Source organism: Desmodus rotundus, chromosome 1 (assembly GCF_022682495.2).
Source record: "Desmodus rotundus isolate HL8 chromosome 1, HLdesRot8A.1, whole genome shotgun sequence".
NCBI classification, from domain to species: domain Eukaryota; kingdom Metazoa; phylum Chordata; class Mammalia; order Chiroptera; family Phyllostomidae; genus Desmodus; species Desmodus rotundus.
Window position 1 is genome coordinate 24,094,725 of NC_071387.1, and position 15,542 is coordinate 24,110,266.

At 38.9% G+C, this 15,542-nt stretch overlaps 1 pseudogene; it reads right to left on the reverse strand.

Annotated features, from left to right (window-relative positions):
* Positions 1-8,555: 8,555 nt before the first annotated feature.
* On the reverse strand, positions 8,556-8,689 carry LOC128779712 (thymosin beta-4-like; annotated as a pseudogene).
* Between the last annotated feature and the right edge of the window lie 6,853 nt (positions 8,690-15,542).

Consider the following 15,542-nt stretch of genomic DNA (forward strand, 5'->3'; position numbering starts at 1 on the left):
TTTTAATTGAGGTATAACTGACATATAACATCATGTGAGTTTTAGGTGCACAACATAATGCTTTGACATTTGTCTATATCACAAAATGATCACTACGGTGAGTCCAGTTAACATCTATCGCCATGTGTAGTTACAATGTTTTTCTCGTGATGAGAACTTTTAAAATCTACTCTCTTAGCAACTTTCAAGTAGGCATTACAACATCATTTTTAAAAATTGTATTGAATTTATCGAGGTGACATTGGTTAATAAAATTATATAGGTTTCAGGTGTATAATTCTGTAATACGTCCACTGTATATCGTATTGTGTGTTCACCACCCCAGGGGAAGTCTCCTTCAGTGCAATGTTATTAAGTATAGTTACCAAGCTGTGCATTACTTCCCCATGACTTATTTATAGCCCTAAGTTTGTATTTTTAGACCACCTTTACCCATTTTACCCACCCCTTACTGCCCCGCTCTTTCCCCCAGTGCCTCCTCTGGCAGCCACCAGTCTGTTCTTTGTATCTGGGAGGTTGGTTTGTCGTTGCTGTTTTCAGATTTCACATACAAGTGAGTTTATACAGTATTTGTCTTTCTCTGTCTGGTTTACTTCACTTAAGGTAAGGCCTTCAAGGTCTGTCTGTGTTGTTGCAAATGGCAAGATTCCATTTTTTATGGCTGAATAGTACTCCAATGTGTATATGCCACATTTTCTTTATCCATTTATCCATCAATGAACACTTAGGTTGCTTCCATATCTTGGCTATTGTAAATAATTGTGGTCATGAACATGGGGTGCATATATCTTTCTGAATTTTTGCTTTCTTTGAATAAATACCCAGAACTAGAATTGCTTGATTGTAGGGTAGCTCAATTTTTAATTTTTGAGGAACTTTCATACTGTTTTCCATAGTGCTTTTACCAATGCCCAACAGAGCATATAAGAGTCCCTGTTCTTAACATTCTCAACAACACTTGCTATTTCTTGTGCTTTTGATAATAGCCATTCTAACAGCTATAAGGTGATATCTTGCTGTGGTTTTGGTTTGCACTTCCCTGATACTGCAATATTGAGCATCTTTTTATGTACTTGTTGGCTATCTATGTTTACACTATTTTACTTCTTGATGAGTAGAGAATATTATGCCTACTCATAATTCCTGGTGGGCATGGGCACAGGGATCTGGAAAATTGTAAGTGCTCAACAAATATTGGGAGAGTAAGTATTAAATGAATGAATGAGTCAATGACATAGTATCCCTAAGTAATTCGGTTTCAGAGTCAGAGTTTTAAAAATGAGATCGTTAACCAAGAATGGGCAGCAGAGGTTTGATCCATGACACTCAAGAAGTTCGTCTGGCTATTCAGAGCTCTAGACAGTCAGGGTCAGGAGAACCGAAACACAGAGCTCCATGTAGTGAGTGCGCCGCAGCTCACGGCTGGCTTTGCTGTGCGTCACAGCAGCACCTCCATACAGCTGGCACTGTCCACGTTGTCAGGACTGAATCCTAGGAGCATGCCTGTTTATACCTCCAGGACACAGTCTCTATTTCGCTCAGACTGCCCCAGCCGTCCTGGACTGGGGTGTCCTCATATATGGCACCAAGTGAGAGGAATGAGAATCCCAGGACATGCAAACCATAAAGCTCTTCAGAGACTAAAGCTGATAAAAAGCATTTGGACATTTAACCCACTAGTTATATTGATGAGGGTCCTAAGCTCCGGAAAGCTAAATTAACTCACCAAAGGTCACACGCCTGGGAAAGAACTAGGCATAAACCTACATTCCATGACTAACTAGCTGTTCTGAGACCTGGGGACATGCACATATCCTCAGGTGCAGCAGACCTATTAATCTCAATGGGGGGGATGGGCAGGATTTCTCACAAAGTTCCCCATTTGATTGCAATATGTTGCAGGCTTTGGAACCACTTCAATATCCTGTGTTTTGCTCTTTAACTTCCAAGACCCTTTGTGACATCAACCCAAAGTGTGAGACTCAGTTCCAGTCTGAATAGTGCCCCGATGCGGGGCCAGCTCGGTTTTCCCTTGTTTTATGTTTAGACGGACAGACACACGGAAAGATTTTATTACTGAGAAGCAATCTTATACTCCGTATCTCATGTCCTCCCAGTAATAGTATATTACCCCTACATTTCCCCACAGAAAACAACACCCAGCGAGGGAAAATCACTTGTTTGAGGTCACCCTGGCTGTAGACAGCAGTTTGAACCCAGCCTCTCACTCCAAATTGTATATTGTTCCACACTGAGTTTTCTTTTTAAAAAATGTTATCATATTTTTTGAACAGGTAAATCCCACAAAGGGTAAAAATTCAAAAGTTACAGTGGATTAAAAGTAAAGAAAGTCCCTCATGCCCTGTCCCAGTATCTCTCTGTTCAGTTTTTCTCTGCAGAGATAGCTGTTACCTGTTTCTGTGCTTTCAGAAGTGTCTGTGCATTTTGAAATGCCTACGTATGTATTTCTTCACTCCTACCCCTATAAGTGCTAGCTTAGTGTTCATGCACAGCACCTTTATTTTTATTTTATTGTATTATCCTTACCTGAGGGCATTTTTCAATGCTTTTTTACAAGAGAGAAACATCGATGTGAGAGAAATATTGATTGGTTGCCTCCCACTCACGCCCAGACAGGGGATCATATGCACCAGGGCCAGGGATCGAAGCCACAACCCAGGTATGTGCTCTGAATGGGAATCACACATGCAACCCTTTGGTTACGGAACAGTCCTCCAACCAATAGAGCCACACCAGCTAGCATGCACCTTTGTTTTTTTTAAAGAACACATTTTGGAGTTCTTTCCACCGTGGTATACACAGAGCGGCCTCATTCTTGTTAAATGTTGCATAGAATTCATTGTCTGGATGTGTCATATATTACTTGACCAGTTTCAGTTTGACATATAAGTGAATGTTGTTTATAAGCTTCCATTTATAAACAATGCTACAATAAATATCCTTATACAGTATATATATATATCGTTTCAACATGTGGGAGTGTATCTGTAAGCTAACTTACTAGAAATAAACTTGTCAGTAAAAGGATATGTACACTTAAATTTTTGAGAGAGCTTGTCAAATTACCCTACGCAGAGGTTGTGCTGTTTTGCACCGCCTACAGAATGTATGTGAAATTGTGTGCGTTTCCACATCCTTGGCTACAATGTGGTTAGTCGTTTGATCTTTGCCCGTCTGATGGGTGAAAAACTAGTAACTCATTAGAATTGTATTGTTTTTAAATTTTTTATTATAGTTGACATACAAGATTTTATTAGTTTTATGTGTACCTGAATTTTAATTTGCACGAAGGAACTTTTAAACTTAAAAAAGCTTTAGGAGATTGGATTACAGTGTGCGATTCTGAAAGTCAGAACACTTAGACTATCTCTTGCTTCTATTTTTGGGAAACAGTTAACGTAGTCCTTTCCTTAAGCTGGAATGATCTTTGAAGTTTAGAATCTTGCAACCCTAACGTGCTTTCTGGTGTGGGTTAGTTCTAACGGGAACTGTAATTCAGTAGCTATTATGTGTCAGATCCTCTATAGGTGCTTTTATGCATGTGATCTTATCCATCTAGAATACTCCTTATAGCCTTATGTGATAGATATTATGACCCACAGGTTTCAGTTGAAGAGACAGAAGTCAAAATAATACTTGCCCAAGGTCCCAGAGCTAGTAAGAGGCAGAGGCACGTGCAGCCTGTACAACCTGATTAGAGTCTGCACCTATTTTCCTATTACAGCATGGCACGTCTTGAATAGGATTTAAAATTTTTTATTCAAGTCTGTTATGGAATACCGAAGAGCTCCCAACTCTGAGTCCTGAACTATACTTGTCAAAACCCTTCCCCACCTCAATTATTTTACACACTTAATTTGCTCTGGAGTCTCTCACAGGCCAACCTGCCATATTTCTCCTTTAACCCCAGCTGCATTTTCTCCTCCTCCTCCTAGTTGTGATAAAAAACAACAATAACAAGGATAACAGCAACACTCACACACAGAGCATGAGATCGGGCCTCCTCACAACTCTTAAGTGTACAGTAAAGTAGGAACTATAAGCACGATGATGTACCACAGATCTCTGGTACTTTGTCAGATTACAGAACTCCAACTTTATACACATTGGATTGCAACTCTCCCCCTCCCCCGGCCTTGGAAATCATCATTCTGCCCTCTTTTTCTGTGAATTTGGTTATTTTGGATACCTCGTATAAGTGAACACAGGCAGTATTTGTCCTTCTGTGACTAGCTTATTTCACTGAGCACACTGTCCTCAGTGTCTATACTATTCCACACCCTCTCATTCAACTATTCCCATCCTTGATGTAATTCAACTTGACATCTTTTTCTTTTCTTTTCTTTTTAATTATTTTATTGTTGTTCCATTACAGTTGTCTGCATTTACCCCCCACAACTCCCCCCCACCCCAGCCATCCCCACCTCCCTCCCTTGCTTCCACCCACCCTTGGTTTTGTCCATGTGTCCTTTATAGTTGTTCCTGAAAACCCTTCCCCCCTTCCCAATTTGATATATTATTAAGTTCTTCCTATGCTTCTTAGTCATAGCTCTACCCATTCTATAGATTCTGCTTTTTAAAACAGAGGAACTGGCCCAGTCAAGAGAGGTGGAGAAACTAAATGGAAAGTAACAGAGATTCCTTTATCCAGAGTAGATTATAAACATGCACTTACTGAATTTCTTTTGTGATAGCCACTAATACCTGTCTGAGACCAAAGAGACCTACAGTTTTAATGGAGAAGATGAGAGAAAAGTCAGACTAAGATAGAGAAAGGAGGCACAATTGGAACACGTTGTATCCTGGAACAGCAATATCCAACACGGCAGTTATTAGCCACATGCAGCTATGGAGCATTTGAAAAGCAGCTGGTTCAAATTGGCATGTGCTGTAAATGTAAAGTGTATAGTGGATTTTGAATAAAAACTTAGAATAAAAAGAAAATGGAAGTATTTTACTAACAATGTTTAATACTCGTTATATAGTGAATTGATATTATTTTGACTTTAACAGCAATTTTTGCAAGCAAAGTCACATTCCATGTCTAAGGCAAATTGGTCCAAGCTTCTCCAGCATTTACAAAGCATGATAGACAGGATGCAACACAAAACCAGGGCATCAGAAGGATTTTTCCTTTATTCTCACAGATGACTGGAAAAGAGAGCTGTAACCAAAACATAGCCCAGTACAAATAGTAACCAGTCTACTTATCACACTGCTTTTAATAGAAAACACTGAAAACTAATTATCTAATTATAAGGAATGGCAAAATCAATTACAGTACCTTTATACTATAGAATAATAACCAGCTTTTAAAAATTCATGTTTTTGTAAAAAGCTTTTAAACACATGAGAACTTGCTCATATGGGGTTGAAAATAGGATACAGGCATTGTCAGAGATCATCACATTATATGTATAAAATTTTTGCATTTAACTGTATATGGCACACAATGTATCAAAAAAAGAACTCCAGTGTAAACAAATATACTCTAGTCAATAGATTTGCTTTTTGTAGTGGTATAAATTAACAACTCTTAAACTACCTTCCATGTATCCTAGGCTTAAGCAAGTGAGTTGATATTTGAGGGCAATGGAAGCCAGTTTCCTTCAGTGTTGAGAAGGGAGTTACAACTGTAACGGTGGAAGCTGAGAGTGTACGCAATAAAAGGAACTAAGGCTCCTTGGAGAAATAACAGATTCTCAGATTGGGTCAGGGAAACACGAGATGAATCATCTTGTACCAGGAAGTAAGAAATTTCTAACACAACAGTGGGAACATAAAATAATACAGAAGCCAACTCAAAGAGCTCCCACTGGCCAAATATGGCACAATGTACACATCATAATAAATAATGACCATAATGGGTTATAGCCCATTAAATAAAATTAAAATCCATGAGGTCATACTTATATCAATAAATGAATAAATAAAAAATGAGTAAATAAAAAATGAGAAAGGAAGAGCTCTGGCTGGTGTGGCTCAGTAGATTGAATGCCAGCCTGTGAACTGAATGGTCACTGGTTGGATTCCTAGTCAGGGAATATGCCTGGGTTGCAGGACGGGTCCCCAGTTGGGGCGTGTGAGAGGCAACCAATTGATGTATCTCTTGCACATCAATGTTTCTCTCCCTCCCTTTCTCTCTCTCAAAAATACATAAAAATCTTTTTAAAAAATGAGAAGGGAAAAGAGTTCTTTAAGTAATATGCCTAACAAATATTAAAGGAATGATAGAAATAGAAAAATCATTAATGGATGCTAAAACTAGTGGTTGAAGGTTTAATGAGGAATGGAATATTTACATAGTCTCAAAGTATCTCCTCATACATCACCTGTTACTTTAAATGGGGAAACAGTGATGGGAGAGTGGAGGAAACCGGCAGACTCCACTTTCAGAAAGTGATCAAAGTTGACAAACCGGTATCATTTGTCTCCTGGTGAGATGCACTGAGGACAACGCAGCATTACTTTGGTGCTGTTGCTGCCAAAAAGGCAAAACCTAAATCTGATCAGACAAACCCAAATCAAAAGACACTACAAAATAATGAGCTTGTGCTCTTTAAAACTGTCAAGGTCAAACACACACACACACACACACACACACAAGCTGAGGAACTGTTCCAAATTAAAGGAGATTAAGAGTTGTGAAAATTAAATGCACCTAAGATTTACCTTGGGTCAAGAAAAGACAATCTATAAAGGACATTTATGGGACAACTGATGAATAGAGATTGTAGGCTGTGAATTGCATCAATGTTAAATTTTCTGATTTTGATCATTGTACTGTGGTTATACAAGAGGATCGATGTCTTTATTCTTAGGAAATACACATTGATATCTTTCACTTACTCTCAAATGGTTCATACCAAATAATATGCAGAAATAGACATATACATGAATAGAATGATAAAAGAGAGGAGGTAAAACGTATTGGTGAATCTGGGTAAAGGGTTTATGAGTCTTTGTGCTGTTCTTACAACTTCTCTGGAGGAAACATTTGAAATTATATGAAAATAAAGTTATAAAAATTGGATACAAACCCCTATATGGTATGATCATAAGTTTGAAGAAATAAAACACTAAAAAGTATTTATTTACCTGATTTATATACATAGGAGAAAACTGGAAGGAAATACAACAAAATATTATCAGTGGTTATGCCCCCATTTAAGTTTTAGGGTTTATTATAAATTTCTTTATTTTTACTTTCAAAAGGTTCTGGCCTCCCACCACACTCAAAATAAAGTCCGATGCCTTTAAATGCCCATTGACCTTTTAAGAGGGAGGTCTTGTTTACTTCTGCATGTAAACAGCCGCCCTCCTCTTCCCCATTATTTCTGACCCTCTTTTTCTGTGTTAGCGGTGTTAGCTCCTTTTAATGGCAAAACTTTGGAAACAGTCAAACATCCAGTCTCAAGGGATGGTTGTACGTATTATGATACTGCTGTATTCTGAACCAGCAGGCGGTCTGCACTCTGGAAACCTGTACTGTGTGTTATTTCTTCAGAAGCACTTGGCTGTCCTGTGTGGTGTGGGTTTTTGGGTTTTTGTTTTTGTTTTCTGTTTGTTTGTTTTTTTTGCTTTGCTTATGATCAAGCTATTAAAACAAATTTCTTTCTTTTTCTAGCTTTCTTCCCTTCGCTTTTGGGCAATTAGACATAGCCAACAGGACCCAGATTTTACTCCTCACTGCTTCTTTGCTTACTAGCTGTATGACTTTCAGGCAAATTTCAAGTTACTGACGCTCCAAGATGTAGTTTTTCCATCCACATAGTGGGGAAAACAGTTAAATGCCTCAATGGTCAAATGTTGGTTATTTTACAAACTCTCATTTGCTACTTTTTTTTGTGACATCTATACACAGTCTCAAAACAAGCTGCTTAATCCTCTGTGCTCCAGAGGCTTTTTCTTCCTTTTCCTAAAAGAACATTTTCCAGGATGTGTGGGATTTTTTTTTCTTTTTATGTTTCTTTTCCTGGCCAGGCTGAGAGTGTTTCCATGAGCACAGATGCACCCCCTTTATCTCCGAATCCCGAGTGCCTGGCACAGAGTGTGGCCAACAGCAGAGTTCAATAAATGCTCATTGAAAGAGGGGAATTCCAATTCTAACATTTCTCTCATAAAATCATTTTTTTCCAGGTTTTAAAACTTTTCATTTGCATATTAAAAAAACTGTGCATTCCAATCATTAAAATCATCTTAACAAAAAAGTTGGCACTCTGATGAAACTGCATTTTACAGCCTTGGACCAGCTTGGTTTTTACTCTAGGTCTCACTGTCATCATGCCCGGCCTCTCCCTTCATCCACCACATGCAAGTCCTTTTCCTTCCCTGCCTACCAGACAGGCAGATGGGAGAGGCAGGTGCAGCCCTCGTTGTAACTAGTTCTCTGATGTGAAAAAGGCAGCACGGTCATTTACACTGATCAAGCCTCTTTGCACTTTACGAAGTTAAACAGCTGAAAGAAGGAAAAAAGAAGGCAATGCTGTGGAATATACACTGTACAGTGGTGCATCTTAGTGGTGTGTATCTCATTACGATTCACCAGCTTGCTTCTCCTCCTCAGTTGTTTCTTTGGAAGGCAGTGGATTTTTCTCTTGTGGTTCTGTCTTTTTCAGTTAGACTTATTGAAATTCTCAATCTCTTCTCTATCTGGTTTGTCAGCCATGGTTGCAGAGGAAGCGGAACAAGGCACAGGATGAGGGGAGACCCATCTGCTCAGTGACCACTGCCCAGTCTCTCATAAAAGTTTTTGATCCTCTAGTAATAATTTTTCCCTCTGGTGGGAATTGAGAGCTCTGATTGCGGGCTGCCTTGAATCATAGTTGTCTGTGAGTGTTTGTTTTTATTTTTAATTTACCCTCCCACTCCCTCATGCAGTGCCCCAGTCATGTGATTTCTGGAACTGCATCTTATTCATCTCGGAAACCCCAGCAGTGTCTGGCCCATGCATTCCATCATTTGTTTAAGATACAATTCTTCTTGAGCAAGAAGCAAGGGATATGATTCACACATTTAATGTGTGAGACAGTTTTTGCCTTTTTTGTGTCAGGCTGCTCAGCAAACCACTTCCCCATTGCACAATGAATTGGGGGCAGGGCTGCTGCCAACGTTAAAATCAGTCAGGGTTACCAGAAGTCATTCACCTTCCTCTGAATAACACATTAATTCACAACTTGACCCCGAATCCAGGCCTCTCTATTTAACCTAGAATATCAGGGTAAGAATCTGAGTTATTATATAATGCACCTTCTGAGCAGGACGGGATGGTTAGAACTGATGAGAAGATAAAGTAAAATAGGAATGCAATGATAGTTTTACAGTTCCTATGGTCACAGAGTTTTTAAAATGTTGTCTGACCACGGCAGCAATTACATTGCACTTGTACGTATGGCTATTTAAGATTAATTGCATTGGTTGGCATTATATTATATTGAACTTTACATTATGGATATAGGGCAGCTGGATAGAGATTTTGCCTGGGTCCAGCAGCACCTTGGTGAAATTTTCACCTGTTGAACAAATGATTACTGAGTTTTTATCATGCAGTAGCTCTATGCTAGCAGTGGCTGATAGGTAAATAAGAGAAACCCTACACTAGCTCTTGTTTTTTTCTTTCTCTATTAAATAATCCAAGTTGACTATATTTATCCTGCTCAACAAACTTGCCCAGTTGCTATTGGAAATGAAGAGACATTTATAAAGCAGTTCAGGTGTTCTGATAGGCCCTATGTAAGGACTCTGCGTGATTATTCTCCAGCACAATATTAATGTGTTAAAAATCAACCATGAAATTGCATTTCTAAGGCTCTTTTGCATTTGACTTTAAGGTTTTTTTTATTGTTAAGTCCACTGAACCTCATTTGCTATCAATTTTTTAAATTAAACTTGTTTGCACCATTTAACAAAGAAATAGTGTTTTGATTACTGTTGGGATATAAATGTACTACTCTGACTAATGTTTCATAGAGTTGTTTTTCTTTTTTTCTTTTTATTGAGGTAACATTGGTTAATAACACTATATAAATTTCAGGTGCATAACATTGTCATTTGATATCTGTATACTCTATTGTGCTTTTCTTTACTACTCATATTTCCTCCTCAATCTCACCAAACACTGGAACTAGAAGAGAGTTTGGGTATCAATATTGGTCAGACATTTCCATTTGTTTAAATAACATTTGAAAGTGCTTCTTTTCTGAAGACCTGAGGTTCTGGAGAATTTTTACGTACCAAACTGTATTTCATTATTAATTACTAATATTTCATTTTCTCATTTTCATTAAAGACATTATTGCCAATCAGAGCTTCCCATTATTATGAGGTAATTAGAATTAGCAGTGGGCAGTGTGGCTATTGATTTGGAATCAAATTACCTGGGTTTGAATCTTCGCTCCACTACTAACTAGCTGTAGCCTTGACCAAAGTCCTTGACTCTCTGTACCTCTTACTCTCGTCTGTAAGTTAATGATAACTATAGTACGTACTTCGTAAAGTTGTGAGGATGCCTGCATTATCACAGCCTAAAAAAGGAAAAGGGCCCCCTTTGTTATCCTATCAAACCTAATGGGCTTCTCTTTAATATTAGGGTTCTAATAAAATATTATAAATACTTTAGCTTGTGCATACTCATTACTACCTTTGAAGACTTCAGATGAAGTTCTAAGAACTCAGGTTGGGAATTTCTATTTGAGAATAAACTTCTCTTTTAAAGATAAGGAGCTCAAAACCCAGAGAAGTGAATTGCCTGAGGACTCCCACGCCAGAACCAGGGCTAGAACCTGGAACTTCCAGATTGTAGGATCGTGCATTTATCAGTTGAATCAGAACCTTGTTCCTAAAGCACCAGATGTGAGCTGTGAAACAGACCCAGGAGGAGGACCTCAGAAGCACCACTGTCCTGGGCTCTGCAGACACTGAAAGCAATCAAGTAGTGAAATTCCATTTCATCTGGAGTAGCAGAAAACTCTTGACGTGTCCAGAATTAGGAGATTCTAAACTATCAGATATTACTAATGTACATATCTTTCTCTAGACAATGCATTAAAGGAGAACTGAGAAATTGAAGGAATACCAAACAAAGTCTATAAATATTAGACAAACGTAAGTGATAAGGCTCTTAGGCAGAAAGTGATAAGGTAGAAAATAAATCTGCCGCAGACATAAACCTGATACTCTGTTATGATATAACATCATTTTTGAAACAAAGCAAACCATCAGCTTGCCCAATGTCCAAAAATTCCATTATGATGACAGGTGCCAATGACCAGTGCTGCCCATAATGTGCTGACGGATGAAGGCCGTGACGAGAATTGGTCACGCTGCAGGATGAAGTCAGCAAGGCCCTGCCGTGGAGCTTCTACCCTGACTGCTGACTCTGGGCCCGCAGCTGGACTCACTGGATGCTATGTGACCTCATCAGCCAGTCCTGAAAGTTTCCCAGTCCTGCCATGACTGCATGGCATGAGCCTTCTGGGAAGTCCCTGAGGAGCAGACATATGCAAATGAAAACTCAACAATGCCCAGGGTCTACTGTGCTCAGTGCTGGTGAAGACACATTAACACTAAATATACTGTTGGGGGGACTGTAAATGGGTACAAACTGTGGGGAGGGCAATTTGATATTTTATTATTATAAGTTTAAAAAATATCCATTTCCCTTGACCAGTAAGTCCACATCTAGAAATCTATTTTAAGAGAATAATTAGAGATATATTCAAACAGATATTCACAGCTCTCCAGGAACATCATACAGTAGCAATATATAGGAAATAGTCTCAATGGCCATCAACAGGAAAATGATTTAAAATTATTGCATATTCATGCAGTGTAAAAATAAACAGCCATTACAAATGATATTTTAGAATAAAGTTTACTGGTGTGGGAAAATACTTAGAATATAAGACTGAGTCGAAAAAGCAGAATACAAATCTGTACAAGCACGTTATGATCTCAATTATAAGAAAAATGTATACCCTCAAGTAGCAGAAAGACAAAAAGGAAATACACCAAACTATAAACAATGGTATATTTTAGAGGTGGGATTATAAGTGATTTTTACTTTTCTGTATGTTATAAAAGTTCCACGCGGAGTATGTAATACATTTTAATTAACTGGTTTAGTTAAATAATATATGTACATATTTTGAAAATTAAATCTGGAATGAAAAGGACTCCTGGTTCTTCTTCACAAAAAGAACACCATTAACAACGCCTTGCGTGTCTTTCCAGAGATTCTATGGTATAGAAGAACCAGGTATAGAATCTATGGTATAGATTCTATGGTATAGAAGTTATGTGTTACACATACATGTTTGCACGTGTTCACATTCAGTCCTTTACACATGGGAGAACACTACAAACACTGTCTTACCCTCCACTTTTTTCACTTAGAAGTACATCTTGGAAATCATTCCACATTAGTGAATATACAGCTACTTCATTTTTTTAATGGTGCATAGTATTTCCTAGTATGGATGGCACAGAATTACTTTCATCAGTCCTCTATTGATGGGTATTTGTTTCCTTTTTTTTTGCTATTATAAACAATGTTGTAATAAACAGCCTTGTATACATGTCTCTAAGAACAGGTACAGGTATATCTGTACAGTGAATGTCTTAATATCCAGTCATTGAGTCCGAGGCTTATACAACAGGAAAAAATACACACTCAAATTTTAAACATTGATTTAATGATCATAGCACACAATCCAGAAGCACAGTTTTAAAAACCCTAAATATAATATTCCTAAATAGCTTGTTAGTTTTTGTTGAATATGATTGTTTTGTCTATTTTATTTATCATGCTTTGTCTCTCCACTACTGAGCAGTATTCATTGTTGTTTGTAACAGAGGCAGTGCCTACCTAGTCCATCTCTATATTTGTAACAGTCTCTGGCTCATACTGGGTAATTCATTAAGTATTGATGGAATGAATGAATGAAAAAAATTCAAATTTGTTTTCATTACTGGCCACTCACAATAACAGCACCTTTTTAAAAATCCTCACGGGAACATATATTTATTGACTTTAGAGAGGGAGGGAGGGGGAGAGGGAGGGGAGGAGAGAAAGGGAGAGAGAGAGAGAGAAGCATCAATCCGTTGCCTCCCGTTCGTGCCCCTATCAGGGATCAAACCCGAAACCTAGGTTGTGCCCTGACAGGGAATCAAACCTGCAAATTTTGGTGTACCAGCTGACGCTCCAAGCTACTGAGCCGCTCCCCCAGGGCAACAGCACATTCTCAGGTCAAGTGTGTTAGAAGCAGAGCCTGAGCCAGGGATTTGGGTGTGAGTGATTTACTGAGGAAATGCTCACCACAGAAACTGTAAGGGAGTGAGAAGGCAGGCTGGGCAGAAAGGAGGCAGGAAAAGATGTCGCTTTAGGGACAGTCTAGCCTTGGCCTGAGCCAAGGGGAGCTCTGAAGCATAATTCACACCACAGAGTTGTTCCACCCAGGTATTTCAACCCTATTATCACTCAATTTTTGGCTGCAGGCTGAGGGTGAGAACACCCTTGTGGGAGAATCAGCTCCCATTCTTCAGAGGGCAGTTTCTACAAGCCATCAGCAGCAATCACTCGTGGCAACTGGTGGACAGAGAGGCGCCAGCAGGGTGCCTCTCACTGGTGTTTCTAAACTATTGACCCTAAATTTCCTCATTCCTTATCTACCATACAAGTATGTGCAGAAAGGTAAGCAAATCAATTCATTGTTTCCCTCAATTAATAAAAGTTGATACAGTATTATCTTTTAATAAAGTATACTTGCTTTCTTTAAAAAAACATACTCAATACATAGTAAAATAAATAAATTTAGCAAACAAAAGAGTTAAATTTAGTTTAACTTTTGGCAAAGAACTAAATAATACTTTCATTATTCTCCAGTACGTATTTTCCTGAAGTGGACTTTGTTATTGGTTTATGATTGGTGTTTGTGCTTGAATTTTAATACATGTCACATTTTAGAGGCCCTTTTTTCCCCTGAGCTTTCTGAAATACTTGCTTCTAGTTTCAAAACTCTTCCTTCAGATAGAGTTTTGGGGGCAGGTAGCACAACTTGAAATACACAGCAGAGGTGATTGAGAACTGGGAAGAAACCTAAGGATGAACTTATCCAAACCTCTAAGCTCACAGGGGCAGAAACTGAGGCTCGGAGAGGGGATATGGTTTGGCCGAGGCTGCACGTTGTGTTGAGGTGGAACCTGAGTGAGGACCCCAGTCACCTGGTTCCCCTTGCAATCTCTCAAAATGACTAATTGCTGGTTTCCCCAGTGGAGCCATTGCGATGGGATTAGCTTGAATTCAAACTTCTTGTTTCTGTTTTTATAGCCTTGACAGTTTTTCCCAGTGACAGTTAACTCTGGGGGCGGGGAGGAACCCTATAGGAATTAAAATTTTCTGTACTGACTAGTGTATTCAAGTGTGAAATGGGACAAAGAACAGAATGGGTTAGACTTGGATGCTGCGTGGGGAAATTTCTTGATACTTGAGCACTCTGGATTTTCTGAGAAATGCCTCTGGGAGTTGACTTTCCTCTGTGCTGTTGTCCTTGGAATTGCCATGAGGCTGGGCAAAGAAATTATTTACAACAGCTTTCCATGGGGATCACAGTTTGTCCTTCTTGGACGGATTTGAAGATCCCAGCCCTTCTGCATCTTCACCCTAAGGAGGCTGGGCTCTGGAAGTTTCCCCTGGGGAGCAGGGGAAGTCTCAAGGCAAGATATCTACACAGAAGGTAATTACAGTCTTCAGACGGAAATAGAGTTATGCTTAATTAACAGAGTTGCTTCTTTCCCAAGGGGTCAACACTTGCACAAGTTTTTCTGTGGATAAGAAGGAAGAAGGCAGATGTTTCTGAGTCTAGAAGGATGTTCAAATATCTTTCTTGGACCTATAATTTAAAAAGAGGATGCAAATGAATGAGCTTAGCCCTGTTGAGTTCTGACCTTCCATTCTGGTAGGGAAGAAGAAAGAAGCTACCATTTATCCAGAACTTATCAAATCCCCGATATCATGGTGGGTACTTCACCTTCATCATCTCATCCAGTACCCTCCACCACAATGCTGTGAGTTAGGTATGAAAGTCCTTATTTTATAGACAAGGAAACTGGCTACACAGAGGGTGACTGGCCAAGGCCATAGAGCTGGTGAAGTCAAACTTTGATTGTAAAGCTTTAGCTCCTCACTTTCATTGTAAGATGACCAAGATCTATTTCTAGTGTTTTCTTTTTTTCTTTCAGCCCTCTAAAATCTCTGGGTAAATCAAAGAAAGAATTCGGTATGGCCAAAGTGCAATTCTATTTGTTTTTGTTTGTTTGTTTGCCAAAAGGTGTAAACCCATTTTGCTTTCCATCTCAGGGAAAATAGGCTCCATCTTCATATCTCAGCCAAAGGTCACCTCCTTGGGAATTTCTAATTGCCCTGTGTGTTCAGTTTCTCCCCTCTTAACCTTCAGGTAATCCTCTGTTTACACGTTCTATATTTGCATCAGGCTTGCCCTGAGTTTTTAGGCTCTGGCATCCAG